The sequence below is a fragment of the Protopterus annectens genome, chromosome 11.part0, assembly GCF_019279795.1.
Source record: "Protopterus annectens isolate FY-2018-M chromosome 11.part0, PAN1.0, whole genome shotgun sequence".
In the NCBI taxonomy this organism is placed as follows: Eukaryota; Metazoa; Chordata; order Ceratodontiformes; family Protopteridae; genus Protopterus; species Protopterus annectens.
Window position 1 is genome coordinate 1,506,637,112 of NC_056745.1, and position 26,888 is coordinate 1,506,663,999.

Here is a 26,888-nt window from a genome sequence, read left to right on the forward strand (position 1 = left end):
GTGTGTAGTTGTGTCAGCATGTGTTATACAGTGGACAATAAGTGTGGGGTGTGTGCAGCACAGGTTTGCAGGTGTACATTTGTGAACATGGTGAAGGTGCACTGTCTGCATGTACATGCATATTGGATACATGGGCAGGGTGACATGTCCTGTATTGGCCAGTGTCAACACTCCATAGTTTCTATTGGTGGCCAGTATGCATTGTACTACACACATTATGGAACTTGAGTACACATGTGTGTGTATGACATGGGTTGACACTCTTCTGTGGGTGATGCTGTTGTTACTATCTGTCATTGGTTTGCATTACTTAGGTTAACACTGTCCCAGCTGCATAATCCTGTATTAATGCACACTGTTCACCTACAGGGTTGCATGGACTGTGCTATCAGAAACACAAGAAATTCTCACTTATACAGTAAAAGTGCATTAGTCTCATGGACCTCTGCCATAAACTAAATATATAATAGAAGGTGTGATGTTATACCAAAAAAGAGTTACATATCAAGAAGGGATAACCTCTCTGGTCAGTATGATTGGGAAAATTCAATCCCTCAATAAACTTACAAGGCAAGCTTCAAAATACAAAATGGCAATGATTCCAAATACAACATTAAAGCTTTCTTTACTGTTGTTCATAGTCTACAGGGGGAATCTCAGATTGGGTCACAGTTAATGTAAATGGTCACAAAGTACACTTATCTGACTGACATTACCAATGCCTTGTCAGACAGTTTGAATGCGGATTTCACCACCCTGTCGCTATACAAGGGCCACATTTCCAGACCTGCAGAACATAATACCTGATGATTCACAGACACTCTAGTTAAAACATCTCTTTAACAAGGTCCACACCACAGTGGCAATGGTAAAAGACAGTGTCCCTGGATGTGTCATACACAAGCTGACATACGAAGTCACCACTCTTCTAAATACTCTGTCCAGATGGAGCCTCTATACAGGTTACATACATGTGGAATGATGTATGGTAATGGTGTTCACAGTCCACGAGGGTTGAGCTACAACGTCTTCTTCTCTTTTCGGATGCTCCCATTAGGGGTCGCCACAGTATATCATCTGTTTCCATGTCTTCCTGCCCTCTGCATCTTGCGCTGTCACACCATCCACCTGCATGTCCTCTCTCACCACAGCCATAAACTTAATCTTAGGCATTCCTCTTTTCCTGTTACCTGGCAGCTTCATCCTTAGCATCTATTTCACAATATACTCTGCATCCCTCCTCAGCACATGTACAAACCAACTTAATCCTGCCTATCTGGCATGGTCTACTAACCTTCAAACCTGGCCTAATCCTCTAATATACTTATTCTTAAACCTGTCCAACCTCATCACACCCAGTGCAAATGTTAACATAAATTGATTAAGGGTAGAACTACAACAGGTCCTGGAAACTCTCAGCCTATAAGCCAGACCAATGTTATCTGGAAGGCTATGGACGACAGCATTATGGAACTCATTAACACAGACATTATGAACCTGCAAACACTGCACCATACCCACTTAGGTTCTCTAAAGGCCAGATCATGGCTTCTACACCTAGTAGACTTCAAGCCAGTCAACAAGGCTATAGGTGAGGGAGGGGAGGTCAACACAGCCAAGCTATAGTTCACCAGCAAATCATACCCATCCCACATACTGGTATTAGACATAACCTCAACAGACTGACCATAAACGATTGTTAGATGATGGCTTGACAACTGACGCACAGATGTAGTACACACAGTAACATTTGCAGCCTCCATGTACTATTCTTTGCCAGTAACAAGTGGTATTCACCTGCACTCAGTCCTGGGACCACTCCTGTTTGGCATATAGCTTTCTTAGGTACGAGCAAACACTGTAGGGATATGTCTGCCCACGTTTGATGAAAATGCATACTGTGGGCTATACTTTAGTCTCCAGATAACACACACATCCTCCAAAAGGGTATCATACAGATAGATACCTGGTGTCAAACTCATGCTGTAAAGCTATAAGCCTAAGAAAGCATAGTTATCCACTTTTAGAAAACAAAGTATCCCCAGAGTGCCACATAGGTAGTAGCCTATAAAATATGGAACAGGTACTAATGTATACATAGAGCATGTATTAAGTCATCTCTCCTTTGATAATCACATTACCAAAGGGTTTTGGAAATCCCTCTGGAGAGCACATAAGCAACAAAGGGTTTTCATGCAGATCCACAGAGGTTGTTGCACACCTATAATGATTAGTCATCTTTGCCAGACTTTGCTTGCTTTGGAACAGGTTTCAAATATACCTGAAGCATAAACCCTCACTCATACTCTTCAATAGAAACCATGATGAGTGGATGTGAAACAGAAGCCATAGCTCAGGGATCATTGCAGTGGCTAAACTTGTCACAAGCATACAGAAGTGACCTAAGGTCTGGAAAGCGCCAGCACACTCTGACAAAGATAACACATGCGTTCATGGAGAAAGCAGAGTACCCATCTATGAAATACTTGAGGTCACATGTATGTATATGGATTTGCACCACAGCTACCTTACATGTGTAATGCACATACAGTTGTCATTGTGATATGTCATACACTATAAAAATCAAAACCCACCCCCCATTGGCCAACAGTGTCACACACCTAGAGCACAAACACACAGCCAGCAAGTGCAAAATTCAAACTCTTTCCTAACTACATTATGATACTACAGGAGTACGCATTTACACAACACGCTATACACCTTACTGGGACCTCACCTTTCCACAGGTATATTTGTAGGATGGTGTCATCATCGGACTTGACAAAGATGAGTATACCACTTTTAAGGTGTTTGAGTAGTCTCCAAAAAGGTTGCTCCTCCCCAGGGAGACACACACAGTTGGCAAGTGCAGGATTCAAACCCCTACCTAACTACATTATGACACTACAACAGTATGTATTTACACAACGCACTATACACATTGCTGGGATTTCATTTTTCCACAGGTATATTTGTAGGATGGTGACATCATCGGACTTGACAAAGATGAGTATACCACTTTTAAGGTGTTTGAGTAGTCTCCAAAAAGGTTGTTCCTCCCCAGGGAGACACACACAGTTGGCAAGTGCAGGATTCAAACCCCTACCTAACTACATTATGACACTACAACAGTATGTATTTACACAACGCACTATACACATTACTGGGATTTCATTTTTCCACAGGTATATTTGTAGGATGGTGACATCATCGGACTTGACAAAGATGAGTATACCACTTTTAAGGTGTTTGAGTAGTCTACAAAAAGGTTGTTCCTCCCCAGGGAGACACACACTGTTGGCAAGTGGAGGATTCAGACCCCTACCTAGCCACATTATGATACTACAGAAGTACACATTTACAAAATGTTTTATGCACATTAGTGGGATTTCATAGATCAGTACTAAGCTAACTGCCCGTACGAACCATTTTAAGCTTATCCAATTATCCCTTGTGAGATTCAAATGCTGCACCTTGTGTTTGTAAGGAAAACACCTTAAGCATTAGGCCACCCTCCCAACCTTTCCACAGGTATATTTGTAGGATGGTGACATCATCAGACTTCACAAAGATGGGTATACCACTTTTAAGGTGTTTGAGTAGTCTCCAAAATGGTTGCACCTCCCCAGGGAGACACACACACACACGCACACACAGTTAGCAAGTGCAGGATTCAAACCCCTACCTAACTACATTATGATACTAAAGCCATATGCTTTTACATGACACACTATACATATTAGTGGGATTTTACCTATCCACAGGTATATTTGTAGGATGGTGACATCATCAGACTTGACAAAGATGAGTATACCCCTTTTAAGGTGTTTGAGTAGTCTACAAAAAGGTTACTCCTCCCAAGGGAGACAGACATACAGTTGGCAAGTACAGGATTCAACCCCCTACTTAACTACATTATGATACTACATCAGTACACATTTACAAAATGTGCTATACACATTACTGGGATTTCACCTTTCCACAGGTATATTTGTAGGATGGTGACATCATCGGACTTGACAAAGTTGAGTATACCACTTTTAAGGTGTTTGAGTAGTCTCCAAAAAGGCTGTTCTTCCCCAGGAAGACACGCACACAGTTGGCAAGTGCAGGATTCAAACCCCTACCTAACTACATTACAATACTACAGCAGTACACATTTACACGACACACTATACACATTATGGGGATTAAGCCTTTCCACAGGTATATTTGTAGGATGGTGACATCATTGGACTGGACAAAGATGAGTATACCACTTTTAAAGTGTTTGAGTAGTCTCCAAAAATGTTGCTCCTCCCCAGGGAGATACACACAGTTGGCAAGTGCGGTATCCTTAATCCAAACTAAGTACGTCTTTACACTTCAGCAAGCAATATGGAGGTACTGGGTGCAATAGAGACATTACTTGCTGACAGTTTGCACAAAGGTTTTTTTTCACATTTGCTAACCTCAGCAGGCTTATCATACTAGGTGTATTGTGAGTATATTGTATGCATAGGCCATGACCATATCATATATAGGTTGATGTACCACATGCTGGCACACACAGGGCAAACCTTGAGTAGCATCTTATCTTCACCTATATGATACTGCAATATAACAGATAGATGATAAACATTAACAATTGGCTGAACTTCTGGTGTCATTCAAAGGGGATCCAGTATCTGTCTGCCTGTGATGACATGATAGACAAGCCTTGTTGCTTCACTACAGATGGTTTGCACCTGTTGCCCCTATGCTTCTGAATACTGGCCAAGGCTCGTGCTGTCCCCATATTACCTTTTTTAGGCAAGGCTCAAAGGTTCATAGGTTCATAAATAGGTACTAGTCTATCGGCCCTGGGGCCTGTACAAGGCCAGACAAAAAGGTACCCTGGCTTTTGCCACCCAAGAAATTTATTTTCCTGTGCCACTGTTGTACAGAGACACAGAAGTGATCCCCAGGGTGAATTACCTATTTTCCATCCAATAATCAAGATTTTCCTTGAAGAGTGCTAATGAGGAGCTTTGTTTGATATAGACAGGTAGTTTATTCTGGAGTATGAGAAGTCTGTGGAACAGGAATCTATCCCTCTGGCATGTTCTGTTTATTGTGGTGACAAGTTTTAGGTCCCTAGAGCGTGTAGGTTCATAGGTTCATAGGTTCATAGGTAGGTACTAGGCTACCTGCCCAAGGGCATTTATAAGCCTAGCCAGAATGTGTTGGCTTTCTCCTCCCTTTTAAATTAGTTTCCTGGGCGTCTGTCTAGCAGGGCCACTGAAGTGATCCCAGAGGTAAATTTACAATTTCCCATCCACTCATAAAGATTCCTCTTGAAGAGAGTCTGCAAGGGGCTCTGCCTAACATCAACTGGGATTCTATTCCAGAGTGAGGGGAGTCTCTGGGACAGGAATCTATCCCTCCAGCGCATCCTGTTTATTGCTTTGCTGAGGTTTAATTCACTGGAGCATGTGGCTCTAAGAGATTTGTTTTTCTTGAGGTGGAACATGTCCATTAATTCCGGGTTGGACATGGCCTTATACGTCAGGCATAAATCACCTCTGAGCAGGCAGTAAGCAATCGAGTAGAGCTGGAGTTTCTTTAGTCGAGCTGCATAGGGCATCTCTTTGAGGCCCATGATCCTCTTGGTAAAGTACTTCTGTGATCTTACCAGCTGTTGCATGTGCCAATTAAGGTAGATACCAAATGGGGCATTGTACTCTATTATGGGCCTAATGAGTGATGAGTAGAGGGGCACAATGACCTCTCTTGATCTAGAGGTGAACTCTTTTGTGATTAGGTGGGCTACATAGAAGGAATAACTGTCCACTTTGCCAATGTGATTATCAAAGGAGAGATTACTATCTACCTGGGTCCCCAGATCCCTAATTATATTTTCCATACTTAGTGGATTACCACCTATGTGGTAATTTGTGGGCACTTTGTTTTTTCCAAAGGGGATGACTATGCATTTTCTGACATTCAGCTTCAGGCCATGGTTTTGATACCAGGTATCTGTCTCTGTAAGACCCTTCTGGAGGATGTCTGTGTCAGCCAGAGAGTCAATTATGGCCCCCAGTTTACAGTCATCTGGGAACCTGGTTAGCCATAGTCCTCCCATGCTTGTCTGTACCTCAGAGAAGTATATACTGAACAGGAGGGGTCCCAGAACCGAGACCTGTGGGATGCCACTTGTGACTGGTTTAGAGTCGGACATGGCACCTGCAACTCTGACCATGTGTGTTCTATCCGTGATCCAGTTGACCACCCATCTCGTGACATATGGGTTAATGTTCAAGCTGGTAAGCTTGTCTATGATGCCAGAGTGGGGAATGGTGTCAAAGGCCTTAGTGAGGTCCAGGTAGGCTGTGTGGACTACCTTCCCTTTATCTATGGCCTTGGTAACTGTTTCAAAGAAATCAACTAGGTTTAGGAGGCAGGATCTGCCTTTAACAAAGCCAAATTGGGTAGAGTCCAGTATCTGGAGGTTCCCAATGTCTCTGTTTATGAGTTCCATGATAATTTGCTCCATAGCTTTGCAGACCAGGCTGGTCAGGCGTATAGGGCAATAGTTCCCAGGATCTGTTGTGGCACCACCTTTGTGTAGTGGGATGACTGTTGCTGTTCACCATTCTCTGGGTAAATAGCCTGTGGTAAGGTTGAGTCTGAACAGTGAATGTAGGTGAGGGTTTATTTCCTTTTGGAGCTCGTGTAAGACATAGCCTGGGTCATCATCCAGTCCCATTGATGTTGTGTTATTAGCTTTGGAGAGGGCTGTTTTTACCTGCATGTCCATGAAGTCTGGGGGCTCTGCATTCTTCTGGGATGGACACGGGCCCTTTTGGGGGTGGGGGGGTTAAAGTTTGCACTGAACTTGTCCACCAGGATGTTGGCAATGTCAGTTGGTTCAATGTATTTTTTGCCATTTTGCAGTAGCTGAAAGCATATCTGAGAGTTGCCACCTAAATGTTTGATATAGCTAAAGAAGGCTTTGTGGTTATCTTTAAATTCCTTGGCAATATTTCTTTAGAAACTGGACTTGGATTATTTTATGAGCAATCATAGTTTCTTGCTAATAATGATCAGTAATACCTTTCCTTTTTGGAATTTTGCTCTATCATGTGTTAGTTTCCTCCTTCTGTTGTATAGCTTATTTATGGGCAAGGACCACCAGATTGGTTTCTTCTTTTTGGAGGAGTGAGTCTTGGTTTTATTTGGGATGGCTCGATCCATGCATCCCTGTAGATGCTCATAGAATGCACTTGTAAAGGATTCTGCAGATTGGATAGCATTATCCTGTAGCAAGGGGGCTTTGAAACTTTCCACTTCGGTCTTGAGAAGTGTGAAGTTTGATTTTGAAAAGTTTTTCACAGTGGTTTTGTTGACTGGGGAAGTCGGGATGTGGATGTCCAGTGTAATTACTTCATGATCTGATATTACCAGCGAGGGGTTTACCTCGGGTGTGGAACACTGATCCCCCACATTGGTGATGATCAGGTCCAGTATGTTGTCACCTCTAGTGGGTGTGGTGACCAGCTGTTCCAGGACGTTTGAGTTTATAAACTCTAGGAAGCACTGGGCAAAGGACTTTGTACTCGAGTAATTCTCCCAGTCAGTGTTTGGGTAGTTGAAATCTCCTCATATCATAGTGTTTGGTAGGACCTTTATATTTCCCAGTGTTCTCAGGAACATTGAGTGAGGGTCTTGAGACTAGGTATGTGATCTGCAGCAGGCTATGGTCTGATAAGCAGCTTTGCCCAATGTTGGTTGCACTTGCATGGTCTCCAAGGCCTCATGCTGTGCCACTAACCTGGAGGTGTGTTATCCTTTATGAAAATGGATACGCCCCCTCCTTTAGTATTTCAGTCTGGGTTTATGGGCCGACGCTCGGAGGGATTGGGATTTCTTTAAGTGGAGCATGTCCAACAGCTCTGTGTTTGACATAGCTTTGTATGTTAGGCAGAGATCACCTCTGAGTAGGTGATATGCGACAGAGTAAAGCTGTAGTGTTTTGAGACAGTCTGTGTATGGCATGTATTTGAGGCCACTAATCCTCTTTATGAGGTATTTCTGCAGGCTTTCCAGTTGTTGCAGATGTCTTGTGAGGTACATAGCAAAAGGGGCATTGTAGTCTATAATGGATCTAATGAGTGATGAGTAGAGGGGAACAATGACCTCTTTTATTCTGCATGATACACCTTTTGTGATGAGGTGTGCCACATAGAAGGATTTCCTGACTACTGTGGTGAAGTGATTATCAAAGGAGAGTCTACTGTCCACCTGTGTTCCAAGGTATCTTATCACACTTTCGGTGTTAAGTATATTGCCACCTATGTTGTAGTTCATGGGTACAGTGTTTTTACCAAAGGGGATGACAATGCACTTTTTGGCACTGAGCTTGAGGCCATGGCTTTGACACCAGGCATCTGTCTCAGTGAGGCCCTTTTTTAGGATGTCCACATCGTTAGTAGTCTCAATTATGGCTCCTAGTTTGAAGTCATCTGGGAACTTCATTAGCCAGACACCTTCCATGTTAACCTGTACTTCAGGGAAGTAGATACCAAACAGGACAGGACCCAGGACTGAACCCTGTGGTACTCCATTTGTCACTGGTCCAAAGTGGGACTTGGAGTCTGCTACTTTCACAGTGTGGGTTGTGTTAGTGAACCAGTTGGCAACCCATCTTGTGACATAGGGATTTATACCTAGTTTAGTGGGTTTATCCATAATTCCAGAGTAGGGAATGGTGTCGAAAGCCGTGGCAAGATCTAGATAGGCTGTGTGAACCACCTGACCCTTGTCTATGGCTTTGGTGACTGCTTCAAAGAAGTCTATCAGGTTTAGGAGACATGATCTGCCTTTTACAAACCCAAAATGGTTGTGGTCCAGAGTTTGGAGATTACCAATGTCTTTGTTTATAAGTTCGATGATGATACGTTCCATGGCCTTGCAGACCAGGCTCATCAGGCTAATGGGGCGCTAGTTCCCGGAGTCTGTGGTGGCTCCCCCCCTTATGTAGTGGGATAACTGTCACTGTGCACCATTCAGCAGGCACAAAGCCTGAGGTGAGGCTATGACTGAACATGATATGTAGGTGTGGTGCCAGTTTGCTCTGTAGTTCATGTAGAACACAGCCTGGGATGTAATCTGGTCCCATGGGTGCTGTGTTCCTGGCTTTGGAAAGTGGTTTTTACCTGTGCAGCCATGAAGACAGCAACTTTGAATTCTTCCAGTATAGAGATGTGCTCTTTCATGGGTGGGGGGGGGGTAAAGTTAGCACTGATCCTATCTGCCAGGCTGTTGGCAATATCAGTTGGGTCTGTATATTTAGTGCCATTGTGCTGTAACACAGAGCAGATTTGAGTGTTGCCATTGAGATTCTTGACATAGCTATAGAATGCTTTGTGGTTGTCTTTAAAATCAGTGTAGACTTTGTTTTCATAACTAGCTTTGGAGCATTTTATCAGGGATCGCAGCTTCTTCCTGAGGGTGACCAGGGATCTCCTCCATTCATGGGATTTTACCCTCTTTTGCAACAGTTTCTTCCTTCTGTTGTGCAGTTTATTTAAGGCAGGGGACCACCAGATTGGCTTCCTTTTCTTGAAGGATAGCATCTTGGTTCTGTTTGGGATAGCACGATGCATACACTAGTGCTTATAAAGTGCAATTGTGAAGGATTCAGTAGTCGTAGCAGTATTGCCCATCTGCATGGGTGTCCTGAAGTTCAGCACTTCTGTCTTAAGAAGCATGAAGTTGGCTTTGGAGACATTTCTTAACAGGGTTTCCTTAATGGGGGGGATGGGTCCAGAATGTGGATATGTAGGGTAATTAGCTTATGGTCAGATGGGACCAATGAGGCGTTGACTTCAGGTGTGGAACACTGGTCACTCAGGACAAACCAAACCCCATAACCAACACAAATAACCACAAAGTTAGCTAAATGCTACTCATTGCCAGAAGTCTCAGCCTCCAGATGCACACACTCAAGGCACATCTCAGCAAGAAAAATATTGATATCTGTGCAGTAACAGAAACCTAGTTCAAGGCTCCAGACAGCACACCAGCACTACCAGGGTAATACTCATTCCATACCTTCCAGCATCAGGACCTGGATCATAGCACATAGGGTGGGGATGTATCCATATTCATCAAGAATACCTACACCTCTCTCTACATGCTCTGTACAGGATATGTACCCATAGAATGTTGCACAGCAGCATTCTTCACACTCCACAGGGGTGGGGCCACAAAAACCCCTTGGCATTCATGCTCTATGATCCTGACGAGTCTGCTCTTTAAGGCAGTGGAGCCAATCATAATGGAAGTCAACAATAAACAGATTGAAATGAGCTCAACACAGCCTACCTATACCTCACTACAGCCTTTGACACAATTCCCCATTCAGGTATCATAGATGAACTCACCAACCTGGGCAAGAATCCATATGTCACAAGATGGATTGCAAACTGGCTCACAGATAGATTCCACAAATTAAAAGTTGTTGGCTACATGTCATACTCTACACCAGTAACAACTGGTGGCCCCTAGGGTTCAGTCCTGGGGTCCCTCCTGTTTGGTATAGACTTCTCAAATGTACATGCCAACACAGGAGGGTTGTGGTTGACTAAGTTTGCTGGGAAATGTAAAGTGTTTGCCATAATAGATTCTCCGGATGACACAAATATTCTCCAGAAGGGACTGTATGAGACAGATGTGTGGTGTCAGAATCATGGCCTCAAGGTCAATGTGGAGGAATGCATAGTGATCCCCTTTGGTGAAAACAAAGTACACACAAACTACCACATAGGTGCTACCCCCTTACAACTGACAAGGTAATAAGGGATCTGGGGACACAAGTAGATAGTCATCTTTCCTTTGACAGCCATGTTGCCAAAGTGATTGGGAAATCCTATGTGGCCCACCTAATCAACATAGGGTCTGCATCAGGATCCGGCGAGGTAGTGTTGGCCCTCTACTCTTAAGTCATCAGACCCATCATTGAGTACAATGCACCATTTTGGATGTACTCGACTACGCATATCCAGCAGCTGTAGAGACCACAGAGATACCTCACCAAGAGGATTACTGGCATCAAACAGTTGTGTTATGCAACACAACTGGTAAAATTAAATCTGTTCTTCGTAGCGTATTGCCTACTCAGAGGCACACTCTGCCTAACATACAGAACCATGTCCAACACATAATTGCTGAGCATGCTCCATCTACAGATAACAAAATTGAGTCACCCAACACACTCCAGGGATATGAACCTCATTACAACAATGAATACAACATGCTGGTGGGACAGAGTACCATCCCAGACACTTGCCTTACTGTGGAACAGAGTCCCAATGTACATCAGACAGAGCCCCTCGCTGACACTCTTCAATAGGAACCTTGAGTGGATGGGAAACGGACAATTCACGCCAGTCATCACATCAGCAGCCCCACAAGAAAGGGGCTTAGGGTACTAACTATTAGAACAAGGGCTTGGGAGACTATCCAATGGTGTGGTGAAAGCTGCACAACTTGCCTAGACTAACATATGCCTTATTGAAGATAGGTTCATAGGTATGTAGTAGACTATGTGACAGGTACATGTCTACAGATAGCAGATGTGTACTTCATTGTACCGTCATGTTGTACAGCAGGCACATGGACCACATACACTGTAATGCTTACATATACTGGTGGCTGTTATGTACACTGGGTGAGATGTGCACCTCATGTCTTTTGTGCCATTGGGATGTGTGCTGGGTGGGACAGTCCTGGATGGCTCCCTGTCATGGTCACCCTCTTACACACATCTCTGCCCATCCGTCTTTGGCTTATTAAACTGTGTTCCCCCTACATATATATATATATATATATATATATATATATATATATATATATATATATATATATAAATAGGTAGGTAACAGGCTATCTGCCTGAAGGCAAATATTAGTATGGCCAGAGTGTGTAGCTATCACCACCCATGGAGTTAGTTCCCTAGGCCTCTGTGTAGTAGAGCTGATGAAGTGATCCATGGTGTGACAGTTCAGTTTCACATACACTCATCACGGCTCCTCTGGAAGGGTGTCAGTGAGGGACTCAGTTTAATGTATGTTGGGAGGGAGCCTGTTCCAAAGAAAGGGTAGTCTGTGAGTTATTAGTGTATCCCTCCAACATGTTCTATTTATTGTTGTGATGATGGTATCCCTAGAGCATGTAGTACAGTGAGCTTGGGGTTACTTAAGATAGCACATGTACATCCGTTCTGCATTGGACATGGACTTGTCTGTTGGGCAGAGATCACCTGAGTAGACAGTATGCAACAGAGTACAGATTGAGTTAAATTCAGTCTTGTTGCATGGGGCAACTGTTTGAGGCCAGTAATGCTCTTGGTGAGGTACATCACTGGTCTTTCCAGCTGCTGAAGGTACCTAGTCAGATTCATTGCAAGTGTGTTGTGGTACTCTATGATGGGTCTGATAACTGATGAGTAGAGGGAACCTCCTTTGACCTACATGCAAAGACCTTGGCAGTTTGAGGGAACACATAGCATGATTTTCTAACCACTTTGTGAATGTGTTTCTGGAAGTAGTGATGACTATCCACATGTGTCCATAGATCCCTTATTATTACCTCCATATTTAGGGTGTTGGCACCTTTGTGGTATTTGTATGACTGTAGCTCGAGCCCATAAGTTTGACACCACATCTGTCTGACTGAGACCCTTTTTAAGGATGTCTCTGTTGTCCCAAACATCGATTATGACAACCTTTTTGCAGTCATCCACAAACCTTGCTAAACATAGCCCTCGTGTTTGATTGTATTTCTGAAAATTATACACCAGACAGGAGGGGTCCCAGGACTGAGCCATGGGGGACAGCAGTTGTTACCAGCTTGAACAGGAGACCACAATTTTTACCTTGTGGGATCTATCTGTGCCCCAGTTGGCAATCCATCAGATAACATACGTGTTTATGCACAGGTTGTTGATTTTGTGGATACGACATGTGTGTGGGATGTTGGAAAAGGGCTCTTCAAGGTCTATGTAGGCCGTATGTAGCTCATTTCATTGATGTATGTCCTGGGTAACTGCCTTGAAAACTGTCTAGCAGGTTTAGGAACCATGATCTGCCCCTAACCAAACCAAAATGGGTAGGGTTGGGTGTTTGTAGGCTCTCAATAGCTCTGTTTATGAGTTCCAAAATGATGGACTCCATGGCCTTGCACATCAGGCTTATAAGACAATAGTTGCCATGGTCTGTTGTGCACCAACACTCGTGGAGTGTGCCAAATGCTGCTTTAACCCATTCAACAGTTTCATATCCTGTACAGACGGTGAGTCTCAACAGGCTGTTCAGGTGCAAGGTTTGTTTTGGAGTTCACATATGACACAGCCAGGGAAACCATGTTATCCCATACATGCCATGTTTTTAGGTTTGGAAAGAGCTGTTTAACCATTGTATATGTGATTTCTGGGTTTTCACAATCTCCAGGTATGATAATGGGCCCTTTGTCAGTGAGAAGGGGGTAAATATGTATGAACCTGTCTGACAAGATGTTGGCAATGTCAGTCATGCACATGTATTCATTTACAGTTTGCACTGACTCAGAACATATATGAGTTTACATTGATATTTATGACATAGTGAAAGAAAGCTTCATGGTTCTCTATGGACTCTTTGACCATGGCTTGGATAATGTTAGGAATGCTCATTGTTTCTTGATGATACTGATCAGAGAATTATTGATCTTCTTTGGTTTTTCACTTTCTTTGAACAACTTAAGTACTTGGAGTACATAGTTTGATTATGACAGGTGTCCAATATATTATATGGGTCTGTTTTCATATCAGTGTGTGCAGAAGGCAGGATTGGTGAATAGTGACAAGTGTCTGGAGTAAGAACTGCAACTGCCAGATATGTGTGGCCCACTGCTGTACTCAGACATAGCCTAAGTGTGTGAGCATGCCCAGTATGACCTTTCAGTATGTTGCTGACTGAAATTTGCTAAATTTGTTCCAGTGTGTGAGCATGCCTAGTGTGAGCATATATACTATATGTGTGTGAAAATCAAGTTGGTTTTTACTTCAGGGCTCACCTTTGTGTTGTACATCAACAGGAAGCATGGTGTGCCTGCAGGGCTTCCATGAGTCATTCTACATACAGTGGGGACAGCTATTATTTGTACATTTCTACCCGGGGGGGGCACACCTGATTGTTACTGTGGGTGTACATAGGATGAAGGGTTCACCTGACACTTATACACATTTGCTAGGCCTGCACTGCTATGTCAGGTACTCCATTTCAGTCTGTACTATTGCCTGTCGTACTGGCTTGAGGCATACCACTGTACTACAGACTTTAGCTTCCAATTACACACATATTAGTTTCTGACTTCATAGCCTACCCAACCCACATCACACTGCCTGGCCTGCTGTTATCTGTCTGCATAGGCCTGGGGGGAGGTTACTCATATGCCTCTTCAGAGGGCATGATACAGCATTTGTTTGTGTTTGCGTTTGTCTACAATTGTCCTGCTGGCTGTGAATGTTAGGTATGTGACCCCCCCCCAACTGGTATGTGTGAGTGAGTTAAGTTGTGTCTGTGCCAGTGAAATGCTGTCATGGTTTAGTGGTTCATTATTGTGACTATAGTGCACAGTATCCTGAGTTTGAGCCCTGTCATTGCTTTTTATTTTCCTGCTGGGCAGACCAGACTGCTTAAGGAACAGTAAAGCAGGAGTGAGCGTGTTTACCCGACTTTGCCCGACTTTGCCCAACATTGCTCAATGTTGCCCGATGTTGCACTGGTTAGCACAGTGCGCAGCTACGTGCAATTGAATTTAAATATGCTCAGTACTGGTAAAATGTTCTTAGCAGTGCTTTATATTGCTTAAAATAGGGCACTCATGCCTCAGGTGGTGCTGCATGGCTGCCTATGTCGGATGCACATAGTGCACTCCCTATACATGTTTGAAAACAGGTAGTGTCAAGTTAGGCATCCCCTTTACTGTATGTGCGAGTCAGAGAGAGGTGTCATTTCCAGGGTTCCTACTGAATAATCGTATGTGTTATGCGTTGCCTCTTTACCAAGGCCAGGGTATACTGGGCACACCTCCTTCAGCCTACTGGGGCAGGCTCAGGTTGTTCCTCCTCCAAGTCACGCTGTGCCTGTGCAGGCCTTGGCAATGGTGGTGGGGGGGCGCTGTTTGGCCCTGCCCCATGCTGTTCCTGCTGCAGCTCTTTTCGCAGGATCATATTGTGTAGCATGGCACATACCATGACAATTTGGGTACATGTAGTTGGTGAATATTGCAAGGCTCCACCAGATGTGTCCAGGCACTGGAACCATGACTTGAGCATCCCAAACACATGCTCAATAATGTTTCTTGTTTGTGCATGTGCCTCATTATGGAGTTCTTGTTTGGGTGTGTGTGCATTTCTGATGGGTGTTATCAGCCATGGCTCCAGTGCATATCCAGCATCCCCCACTAGGTGACTGTCAGGAATGTCCCCATTGGCAAATCTCTGGTACAGCTGCGTCAGATGCCAGATGTGGGAATTGTGATAGCTTCCACGGCAGCCAGCACACACATTCATTATTATGCCCTGGGCATCGCACATGACCTGGCAGTTGATGGAGAGGAAGCCCGTGCGGTTGATGTAGACCCTACCCTGCTCACCAGGTGGTGCTTTGATGTGTATGTGCGTGCAGTCTATTGCACCCACTACCTCAGGGTATTCTGCTATTTGGTGGAAAAGATGCATATTGCTGGCCAATGCCTCTCAGGAATTGGGGAAATATAAGTGCTCACCGAGATGTACTGACATGGCATCCAGGAACTGGTGCAGTACCTTGGATGCTGATGCCTGTGAAATACCCATCATATCACCAGTTGGTCTCTGGAAGGTACCTGTAGCTGGTATTCTTAGGCCAACACATACCTTGGTATCCACTGGGATGGGTTCACCTCTCTTGGTTCTCTGTGTGAGGTGTGGCCAGCACAGCTCAACAGTTTGCTGCAGGAGGTCTCTGTCCATCCTATAGCGCTCCACTATCTCCAGCTCATGTAGCCCCTGGTAGGTCACCCTTGGTCTGTACACTCTTCTCCGTCTTCTCACTGTGGGTTGCTCAGCAGCATTCACAACATCACCACCCTCAGCACCTTGCACATGTTGGCTTATGATAACAAGAGCAGCCCCTAACATTTTGTCTGACTTTAAAGTTTTTAAGCTTTCCCTCTTTGTATACTGCAGTGTTGCAGAGTTCTTGGGAAAAAAACAGGGAAGAGTGCTGTTTGCAGAGTTTAAAGTGCTGGGCTGGGCTGGACTAGTCTGCTGCCTGTGTAATTGGCTGATTCTGATATATTTCACCTGGCAGCGCTGCTAGTTCTCCTTGATTAACTTCCTACTACTTCTTTTCCTTCCTTTTCCCTTTCTGTTTCTGCCCAGGGCAGCGCAGCACAAACGAGCGCACACGCGCGCACACATGCGCACACGCGAGCACATGCTGTGTGCACGTTTGCAAGAAATTTTAGATATATTCATGGCGTATGCCTTTGGTTTCTGGTTTTCAAAAAGGACAAATGTAGACACGCCTCTTGCAATCCTGAGCAACTCAGGGCAAACACAAGACACTGTGCTCCAGTAAGCATACAGCCTTTCTGAAACACCCCCTCATGATGTCACCTACCTTCTACTCTACTACTCACCTACTCCTACACTTACACTCTTGCGACATGGCTCACATGCTGGGGACAATTGGGATTCACTATCCTTATCCTCATTTGCATAGGATTGCCTACTAATGCTTGGTTACATTTCTCACACTGAGCTTCCCCCCCTTAACAACCACTACTCAGTGGATATGTTGTCTTCGGCCCGCCATTCACCTGCATGGCAGGATAAGCTTTTTAGTGAAAATGCCTATTTATGGCTATTTTTTAATTATTTTCTTGTTTTTTAAGCGCCACACGTTTGTGCAGTGCTGCACTACGCTTAAACATCGGAGATTGGGGAAAAAAAATAGATTTTAATAATTTTAAACATTTAAAAATGCCAATGGCCTTATATTTGGCCAATGGCATGCTTCCTCAACTGGATGCATCCTTTATTTGGAGCTGCCATAGCTCTGTTTTGCTATTTGCAGAATGGTACTTCGTTACCAATGAAGTACATTTCTGCAGATAGCACTACTCTTCCATGAACAGGTTAGTGTTTCCTGGATTGCAAATTTACCTCATTTGCATAGCTTTCAGCAGCAAATGAGGTAATTTGCATACCATGACACTGTCTGTGCCAGACTAGCTTTAGAAGCTCTCATGCACGCCCCTGACGGCTGTTGCTGGATCGCTCGGCAGACATATTGGCTGTCTGACATCTTACTCTACTCTACAACTCCGTGCAAGCTTTCGTAAATCTGGCCCATTATTTAACAAAAGTAAGTCATTTTTTTCTTAAAAAATGTCATTGTATAATAACAATAACTGATTCTGTGGTGTGGTATATTGAAGATTTACCCACGGTTGACTTTCTTTAATCACTCAAGCTTTACCCTTGTGATTAAACCACACCACACCAACTATGGGTAAATCTTCAATATACAAAACCCACATTGTCAGTTATTACTATATTAATTAATGGTTTCCATGCAGGAATTGCCATAGAGTACTAACATTCAGATACTACATAGAGTCCTAACACAGAAGAACTGCAATAGAGTCCTAACACAGAAGAACTGCAATAAAGTCCTAACACAGAGGAACTGCAATAGAGTCCTAACACATATGAACTGCAATAGAGTCCTAACACAGAGGAACTGCAATAAAGTCCTAACACAGAGGAACTGCAATAAAGTCCTAACACAGAGGAAGTGCAACTGAGTCCTAACACAGAGGAACTGCCATAGATTCCTAACCTGCTTATGCTGTCATACTGGTGTGACAATATGCCTAATGTACTTATAAAAAATAGTGAGAACATTTTTTTGTGATCAGCCTATAGTTGCTGTGTGCATTGCTACTGTACAAAAATGTGTTAAAGGGGATAATAACCTAATGTATTGTCCATCTAGACTTGTAATGTTGGGCTCATTCTGATTCAGTATACACAGCTCCAGCAATTATCCCAAAACCACTGAACCCATGCTGGACACCAAAATATCCTCTGATTTTTGTCTGTTAACCTGATGTTGCTAGGTGTCGACCCTCTAGCCTTGGCATAGCATAACATGCTGGTAACACATTTCTGATACTGTTGTAAACATTATATTCTTTGCTTCATATTTACTGACAACCAACTAATTCTCAAATAAACTGATACAGTATGTGAGAAATGTATTTACACAATGTCAATGGAGGCAAAGCTCTCACATAATTGTACTCCTACTGTCAATAAGTTTGCCAGTAGTACACACTCTGCACTCATCACACACAATTCAAAGCAGACACTCAGGGCCACATATGCTGAGACCCTTAAAAATAAATTTCCTAAACCCCAAAGACCTCCTAGATGAAGTACACATAACAAATGTCCTCAGTAGCCCCAAATATGCATTTTAAAACAACACCCACATGAACACATACAGCCACATCTCATGGTGCCTCTACTTCTAAGCCCATAAAGCAAGCCACCACATAATCCAACATTCTGGTCATTGGAGACTCCATTGTGAGACACACTGATGTCCCTTTCACCAGACTTAGTAAGGAGTAAGTCACAATCTGTTACTTATCAGGAGCCAGGATCTGCCACATTATGCACACACTCATGTCATTGGACCACAAATACCAGTATGACTTAACCATAGACCCTGCAGGTGTAAATGGCCTAAGACATGCCTCCTTAGACTATATGAAGACAGACATCATGGAGGTCTTGGAATATGTGTACCAGGCTGGTATAAGCCTATCATTGAGCAACATTCTACCTTCTCCAAGGATGATGTTACAATACAAACAGAAGATGGCTTACTTTAATAATTGGCTAAGTTTCTGGTGTCAGTCTAAGGGGGTGAAATATGTGTCAGTATGGAATGAGATGGTGAACAGACCACACTGTTTTCCCAGAGATGGCCTACATCTCTCACCTGAAGACTTTATAATATTAGGTAAAAGATTGCCCTCCCGAGTAGTGTCTTTTCTGCAATGCCAAACTCAAAATACTTCTGCTGTAGCAAATCAAAACCAGAAAATCTAAAGGTGTTAGTGCTCAATGCAAGTAATGTAAACAAGAAACATCACTCCCTACAAGTTCTCCTGTGTTTAATTTATCCAAGTCTTTTTGTTTTCTAATACCATGACAGAATGGATCCCATTCCTAAGTCAAAGTACAATTAAATTTCATGAAATTAGTATTGTTTCAATCTTTGATGATAGCCGGAAGTGCAATGTGTCCAATAATGACTCCTGCAATTCATATGGAGTTACTTGTATTGGTAACATATCTAAGTATGATTGTAAACTTCTTTTAATAAGACCCATTGCTCCTACTACTATTGGAACTGTTTGGGCATCCTTCTTCCACATTGTCCTTATTTCTGCCTGAAAATCTTGGTATTTTATGACTCTGTGTCTCTCTGCATGTAAGACACTGTAGTCACTGGGTGTAGCAATTTCAATGAGTGCTACTTTTGCCTTCTTTTCATGGACTACTATATTTTGTTTTTTCTCATCTATTTTCTGAACTGTTGGTAATGGGTGATCCCATGTGATATAAACTTTATCATTTTCTATGATGCTTTGTAGCTCATGTTTCCAGGGCATTTCAGCTACTTCACTATTATAATGTTTGCCCAATCCCTACTGCAACAGTCTTGCCATGTTATTATGCCTTTCAGTATACAGTCCTTCTGCCATTAGTATATCACAACCAGCAAAAAGATGTGCGACTGTTTCCAATTCTGTTTTACAAAATCTACATTTGTCTGTTACTCCCACATATTTAATAGACTTTGTAAACCAATGTGAATCTAGTCCACTGTCTATGAAAGCCAATATTAACCTTTTGCCTTTTGGTTTAAATTGACCACTCCTTAACCATTCCATTAGGTTGTTCCAAGGGTTTTCTATACTTATAGGTTCATAGGTGTGTACTAGGCTAACGGCCCTGTCGCCTATATAAGCCTAGCCCAAGAAGATTCGCTGGCATCACGATGCCCAAAATTAGTTCCCAGTGCAACAAATACTTGCAACTGTATTTATGCATTTTCCACATTTTTTGCCTTCTCATCTGATCCTTCACTTTGTAGTCTTTCTTTTGCTTTTTGGCACATTCGGTTGCTACCTGATTTTTATCTGCTTCTGGTTTGAACTAGTTTCCCAATTGACACCGATATTCTTCTGGTAAACTAGCAAGGACGTCATCTTAGACATATTCCTCTCATGTTTCAAAACTTTCAGTATGATTGGGTCTTGTGAGGTTAGCACATATGTATGCAGTCCCACGATTGCAGATCTATACATGAAATCAATTTCAAGGAGGCCTATACCTCCTTCAGAGCAGGGAATACATAGTCTTGGTATACACTAATTTTAATAAATCATTTGATGAGCATGAAGCATCCTTTTTTTTTTCCTGTACAACTGATCTGACACCTTCTGGGGCCAGGCCAGTCAATCACTCCAAGACTGTAAGTTATGACAGGAAAAGCAAATTGATTTATAGCTTGGACTTTATTCCTAGATGTCAACACTGTTTTCAGTATTAATTTTAGTCTTCTAAAATATTCCTTACTAAGTTTTATTTGCATTTGTTCATGTGTTATTGGTGATCCTTCATCAATATTTATCAGGACCAAGTGACTCTTATATCATCTGAAAATGTTTTGACCATTTGCAGTTCTGCTTTCATTTCCTCATTTGATGAAATATGCAATTTTAAATCATCCACAAAAAGACAATGAGAAGTCTTTACACATTGTTGTTTTCTGGAAGCCAAATTGTAGTCATGACCTAAGCTGTTAAATAGACAGCTTAATGGATTAAGGGCGACGCAAATGAGCAGAGTCACCATGGAATATCCCCCTTTGAATTTTTATCCCTATATAATACTTTGTCCTTTATCATGGCTTAAATGTAAAGTGGTTTGCCACTGTTTCATGATTGTTGCAATGTAATTGCTCAATGTAGGGTGTATCTTAAGTACTCTTTTATCTATGAATGTGGGATACTGTCAAATGCTTTTTTTTGTAGTCTGTCCATGCTATACTTAGATTCTTCCCCTTTTTAAAGTTCTCCATTGTGACTTTCTTTAGCAACAAATGATTGTTTGTTCCATATGACTTTTTTTATTACATTTTGTTCTATTGCCATGACTGAGTTTTCTTCCATTTAGCTTTTCTTAATTTTGTTTCAATCTCTCTGGCTGTTACTTCATCCCAATTCATATCCTCTACATTTGAACTTCTTATTCTTTCTTTTACTTCTTATTTTATTTATTTATTTTATTTAACATTTGTTAACCGGGAAAGTCCAACTTGGAACAAAGCCAATTTTCAGTGGAGGCCTGGAGAAAAATGCTTCAGATGCATGTCTTTGAACGTGGGAGGAAACTGGAGCACCTGGAGGAAACCCACACGAATGCAAGGAGGACATACAGACTCCACACAGAAGGCACCCCAGCCAAGAATCAAACTGGAGAACCTCTTGCTGTGAGGCGACAACACTACCGCTGCACCACTGCACCATCCAATGTGCATTCTTTTATCCATTTAGCATCTTTGTCATGTTCCATAGGATCTTCATAGATATTTCTCCAAACTGTATCTATTTCTTCTTTTTTGGTAGTGTTTCAATTTGTTTTGCCTTGTTTTACAATTCTCTATAAAATTTTTTTGGGTCATCTATAAATTGCTTATGTTGCACTTTTCCTTTATATTTATCTGCATATCTTCTAATTTTTTCTGCCTATGCTGATATTTTTAGTTTATTATTTGCGATAGTGTACAATAGATCCTAATCTGTTGTGATACTGTACATTGTTTTTATCAAGTCTGTCTTTCTGAGTATTTTTGTTGATCTATTCCCTCTTTTATAGTCTTCTAACACTGACACTTCTTGTCTTAATTGCTTTATAGTTTTCTCTATTCAATACTTCCATGATAGCATTTGATTTCTCCCCTTCTTTTCCCTTACTGCCCGGTGTTTTTGTGGTAAGACTTTATCTGTTGTTAATGTAGCTGCACAATAATATATCCTATTTACTTTTGCTATATCACATGCATTTGTGTTCATTTGATGTATCAAACTTCTAACATTTTGGGTTTTATTGACTTTCTGTATTCTTTTTCATTGATCTTTTTATGTCTTTCCATCTCTATTAAATCAAGCAACTCTTGTTTTAGACCATTTTCTTCTAAACTGAGGGCACATTCTTTTTTCTCCATTTCCTGTGGGTATTCTACACAAAGTATCAGAGCATCGCCTTGTGCCACATTCCCTTCAGTTTCATCCTGTGTCATCTGTTGCTCTTTCATATAGGAACCCACTGGCCTATCACACCACAGCACTGACTGTGTCAGAGTTGCCAGAGTTTCCTGTTCCTTCCCTTGCTGTTCAACTCCAACTGAACTTTTGTATTGGTTTCCTATGGAAGGCTCCAAAGTATCTTCATAGGGCAACTGATCAGATGTTTTTCCCTCCACTTGTTTCTCCTTAATTTGGGGATCCACTGCTCTATCTTGCTATGATGTTACCAGAGTTAGATTTTCTACAGTAAATCCTTCACTTTGCAGGTAAGCCATAACCTAACTTTCTATTTCTTTAACTTCTCCATTACCAATCCAATTTTCTGCTTTTCCTCTTTGTTTTCTTATTTTTTCTATTATAAAATGTTCCATATCCAGATGCCTTTGCCTGTATTTCTCTTCAAATATCTTTGGTGCTGCTCTTTTTGTATTGGTTAGTTTTGCTTTCTCCTTTGCATAAATATTACACCATATTAAATCTTTTTTTCTTTCCCATGTCCATATTTCTTCTTCAGATGTCTCCTGATCTTCCTGTTTCTCCTTACTTTGGGGACTCATTGTTCCATCATGCTGTGATGTAACCTGCATTAGACTTTCTACACTAAATCCTTCACTTTGTAGGCATTCCTTAACTTCAGCTTCTATTTTTTTAACTTCCCATTTACTAATCTTCTGTTCTATATTCCCGCTTCATGATCTTATTTTTTATATTGTGGAATTTTCCATATCTGTATGCTTTTGCCTGTATTTCTTTTTTTTTTGTTCAAACTTTTTTATTGAGATTTCCAAGACAACAAAAATTTGCAATTTAAATAACAATATTGATAAACTATGTACAATTTTTACAAAGGCCTCAAATTCAAAAAATAAGGGAATAACAACATATTATAAACATGTAGTAAGGTCATTCAATTTCCAGTGTTCCTTGTTTCCAAATAGATGATAGTAGATCTGAATTTATTGTCTTAACAAGGGAGATGACTTTCTCCCAAGGATTATTAGTCCATTTTCTGGGGAAAAGTCTTAGTTCTTTGTTTTTTATTTCCAAGAGAGCTACTTCTTCCAATAGAATTAAAAAAAATCTTCAATAGTTGGAGTGAAGGACGAATTCCATCTTCTTGTAATACATTTTTTGGCTACTGCCAACATTGTCCAGAGTAAATATTTATTTTTGTTGTTCATTGTAATAGACTCATTTACATTACAAATTACTAAAGATTTTGATAATATGAAAGAATCAGTAAAATAGCTTGAAGAAATTTTCTAATTTCATTCCAAAATTTCTTAATTAGAGAACATTCATAAAATATATGAGACCAATCAGCCTTACATTTCAGAGAACATCTCCAACATATTATTTCTTTAGAAATATTAAATTTAGCAATTTTATTAGGAGTATAGAAAGCCCTATGCAAGAATATCCAGGAAAAAATCCTCCAGACTTGTAGATTGGATGTTACTTTTAATGGAATGCAGGAGATTAGTTTTATTGTCCGAAATTAGGGACATTGTATAATCTTTAGTAATAAAATTCCAAAATTTCTGATTAGGAGTAGTTTTATAAATAATAATGATTTTATAAAGTTTTGAGATTAAATTCTTCCAATCAAGTTCTCCATATAGTATTTCATGTATAATAAATATAAATTTAGGCAATGATTTAAAGGAAGAATTCGCTATTGTCCTACATAGAGCTTGAATAAATGGAATTAAGCTATTAAGAGCTAACTAATCTGATTCTGATAGATTAAATGTCTCAATTAAATTTTGTGCATCTAGGATAACTAAGTTCATTGTACATTGGTACCAACACATATATTTTTTTTTATTTCCCAATTATTAAGAGTATCTGTATTGATATTATTTAAAAAAATCCTTGTAATTTTAAAAGGGAATAATAAGTGGAACCATAATTTAATATCAATATTGTTATTGATGAAATTTCTAAAAGTGTTGTAGATATAGTTTATAAACTTTAGATGTGTGAGTTTAATAATGTTATACTGTAAATTAACACAAAGTACATACCAAAGTTTGTTGTTTTCTTCATTAAGTTGTACGTTTTTTATTAATTTATTCTCATTTAGAATAATAGTATGAAGAAACTTCCAAGCTGAAGAAAACTTTGGATCTATCCAGTTTAAGACAATTTTAAGATAAGAAGCTTTAATATATGATTCTAAATCTGGAAAATTTATTCCTGCAAGCTCACAAGGTCTAATATGATTTGATAAAGCTATTCTATTTTTTTTTGGGTACCATAAACATTTTAAAAGTATTTTATTTATTTCTCTTAGAAGACTTTTACTGGGTAATATGGGAATAGATAATGCAGTGTAATTTATCTTTGGTAATAATACCATTTTAATTAATTGTAGTCTATCTTCAAATTGTAAGCATAGTTTATTCCATTTCTCTGTAAGAATTTTTAAATTATTTATAATATTGTTAGCCTGTATTTTTTTTTGACTATCTTTGGAGCTGCTTTTTTATTGATTAATTTGGCTTTTTACTTTGCATAAATATTAACAATATCAGATCTCTCTTTCTTTCCATGTCCATAGTTCCCTTTTATACCTTTCAAAGATCTCTAGATTTTGTTCTTTGTATTTTTGCACTTCCTCAGTTGCTTTATTTTCCAAATGGCTCATGGTTCTTGGTCTATATAATGTTTTTCATAAATCTGTTCTGTTAGTGAACACACATTTTTATTTGAAGCTTCTGAGAGTTTTTCTTGTGCAAGTATTTTTCTTTCCTCCAATTTCTCAATCAGGCTTTTTGTATATCTTCTGTCTGGAAATTATGGGCTTCTTACATAATAGTAGTAACAATACATAATTTGTTTCTTATCTTCAGTATAGTCCAATATATCACCTTCATGACTCTTTTTCATAATTTTTGTAGACAACTACATCCTTCTGCAACAGGGGAGCCACCCACCCTATGGATCTGGCCTAGCCCCATTGTAGGGATGTTTCCATGTCTTGAGGATTTTACACTGTCATTTTTTCTGGTCCTGGCGCTAGCGAGCCTTCCACTATTGGGCACTTTTTTATCTTGGGTGTTATGCACGGAGCTATCTTTTTATTTTTTAACTGACTTCTGTCCATGATATATGCTATATAAAATACAGTCTGTATATCAGTGTTGTCTTGGTGAGATTTTGTGAAAAACAGAGTTCACCTCATGAAGGTACTCACAAATTCTTGCAGATGAATATAATTCCAGCAATACTACTCTCCTTTGCTTGCTGATTTATCATCTCTCCATTTGGACCTGTAGAGAATGCTGATGTCTGTGCAGTCATTGAGACATGGTTTAAAGCATCGGACAGCACCCTAGCAGTGTAAGGCTATAATGCCGTTCACATATTTACACTGGCTACTACACAGGTATAGGCAAGGAATAAAACAGAGGCATCTTAACTTACATAAATAATAAATGTACTTCAAGGCTGATCAAACAGAGGAATGCACTTGAACTTTTTGATGTTCAAATCGCAACAGGTAAAATCCCATACCATTGCCTTGCAAGTTATAGGCCCCCTTCCATGACTGAGAAAACCCATACCATGTATTTAAGCTCACTGGAAACACTCACCATCCAGCCCAATACCATATTCATGGGTGACATTAATTACTCCACTGTTAAATGGAGATAATATACAACACCAAATATGCAGGCACAGAGATTCCTGGATTTTGAATACACAAACTTCCTAGAGTAGATTGTCGATATGCTGGCCAGGGGTACAAACAGACTGGATCCTGTCCTGACTAATATGGGATAGTACTACACTCTCCCTAGTGTAATGTCCTTTCTGGGAAGGTCTGAACACAAATGGTCTCATTAGAAGTAAAAAAAAAAAAACAGAACTCCAGTTAACCATGGAATATTCAGGAACTACTCTAATGCTCACTTCCTACTATTAAATGATAACCTGGCAACAGTTTAAGCCCCTGTCCAAACCTGAGAACACTGTTGCCTACATGGAAGTGTTCACAGAAATGTTTTACAAGCATGCTAATAGCTGCATAGAGGCAGCTGTATCCCACCAGGAATAAGTACAGTATGAACTCAAAAAAACTAGCCACCCTGGTGGAATCATAACATCAATAAGCTGTATAAAAAAAGAGAAGAAAAGTATGGCAAAACATGGAAGGTGTAGGATAAAAGCACTCCCATGAAACTAAACAAAAAACTCAGAGGACAAATAAAGTCTACCAAAGTCAAACTGGAGGCACATTTGGCCTGCCAGGCCAAGGACAACCACAAGGCATTCTTTAGCTGTGTCTGCAGCTTCAAAGGCAATAAACATCTACACTATGCCAGAAGATATCGCAAACCTTCTAGCAGACAAATTCAGGTCTAACTTTACCCTTGTCTCCCCTTCAGCCTCCGCTCAGGAAATATCATCAAATATAACTCCCCCTAGGGAACAGGCCC